We start from the raw sequence: 1,891 nt of genomic DNA, 5'->3' as shown, positions 1-1,891 counted from the left end.
AGAAACTAATATAGCATAGCATCAACACAGATAAACTGAGGTGAAAAATGTAAGAAAAGAGAAGTGTTGGGACCAGGAATGTGGACAATAGGAATGTAGGCTACTGCGTTACTAACGTTATAGCTATTGCATAGTGCAGGCAACAGAGAGCTAGCTATGGCCACATTACTTACTCAAAACCTTATGTTGGCGCCATTTCTCCTGCCAGTGAACAGGTGTTCACGAGTTGTTCGCCACTGAATTAAATGCCTGCTATTGTCATCAGACCCTGCAACAGTTTGAACAAAAGCCTTGGTATTTACAATAAGTAGCTAGCTAGCTAGCTAATTAGGCTAAAGTTAAATATGAAGTGGTCGCTCAACAGCATGTAACTAACGTTACTGTTGGAACAGTTAGAACTTCTACTCCTACTAGCTAGCTAAAGGCACAACAGGCAGCACGCTGCAAATCTGTTTTCAAATCTGTACGATGAAACAGTCGCGATCCTTTTAAAGAGAACAAAAATGACTTACATTTTAACACCACCACAGAAGCTTCTCTATTCGCCATCTTCCAAGTTGTTTTGTTATTTACTTGAAGATATRTAGCTATCAACACTCGCAGCTCCCCTCTTCCAATGCGAAATTTCCAAAAAGTGTGCTGCAAATTATACTTGGTAAAAAGCTGAAATTAGTATAAAATCCTGACATTTAAAACATACTAGATTTTTGAAAATTCACATTCTATATTCTAACTACTTTCGCAATACTAAGACATTGATTTCGGTATCGCATCCCCATATCTAATTGATCAGCGGATTATCAGCTGTTGTCAAAGCCAAAATTAGTACGACATCCGGGCATTTAACGTATACTTGATTTATTGCCTACTATTTAGGATGTAAGTATGGGTATTCGGACACTGCCATTGTTCAAATTAGTTTKATCTGCTGACCACACACACTGTTTAATATTACTCATGTGAGCAGTGTGTAGTAGTTTACATGAGTACCATTGAGTACATTCCTTGGTAAAATGCAGCTGTTTTTATTTCAATATCAAATCATTTCTGGGTAACAATTAAGTACCTTACTGTGCTTTGTTTTCAATTAAAATGGTCAAAAATAAACAAAAATAGCTTCTCAGCGAAGAGCAATTTCTCAAGCTAGGACTTTTCAGGGAGTGGTCTGAGTGGGGAGGGGAAAACTGAAACCTTGCTGTTATTGGCAGAGAGGTTTGGAACTCTCTTTCCTAGCCAACCAAAACAGGCTGAAATGTCAGGTGTTCTTTTCAAACAGCTCTTACACTAAAAGGGCATTATCATTTTCACAATTTCACAGTATCATTACAATCTCATAGTGTAGAAATATACAGTTTATAAAACACAGGAAAATCATGTTTTTGACTCCACTGGGCCTTTTAATAGTTGTATATTTCTTGGTTAATATGCACCACCACCTCTCGTCCTTTCTTTCCTCGTCTCTCTCTCTTTATCTGTCTCTATCTCGCTCCCTAAGGGAAGTTTGCAGACCATGTGATTATAGGGGCTGAGTTCTCAAACAGAAAGCTTTGAGGGAGCAGAAATGATACACACACCCTCCAGCGATGGGACTGGTAGCAATAAGATGCTTGATAAGTGCATCATAAGCTTTTAAAGAGCTCTTTGTTCTGCTGGTTTTAAAAATGTCAAATCCTCCTGTGACTCTGGTCCCATACAGGGTACAGAGGTTGGTAATAGCTCTCTCTCCATTAGGGTAAGAGTCTCAGGTTAGGGTTAATAGGATTTTGAATGGGACTGTCCCCACAAGGTAATTGTGCAAGACTCTCTCTCTGTGTGTGTGAGTGTGTGAGTGAAGTGTGTGAGTGGAGTGGAGTGAGTGAGTGAGTGAGTGAGTGAGTGAGTGAGTGACGAG

Source organism: Salvelinus sp. IW2-2015, unplaced genomic scaffold, assembly GCF_002910315.2.
Source record: "Salvelinus sp. IW2-2015 unplaced genomic scaffold, ASM291031v2 Un_scaffold5036, whole genome shotgun sequence".
Classification (NCBI taxonomy): domain Eukaryota; kingdom Metazoa; phylum Chordata; class Actinopteri; order Salmoniformes; family Salmonidae; genus Salvelinus; species Salvelinus sp. IW2-2015.
The sequence above is the reverse complement of the archived record's forward strand: the minus strand, read 5'-3'. Positions refer to the sequence as shown.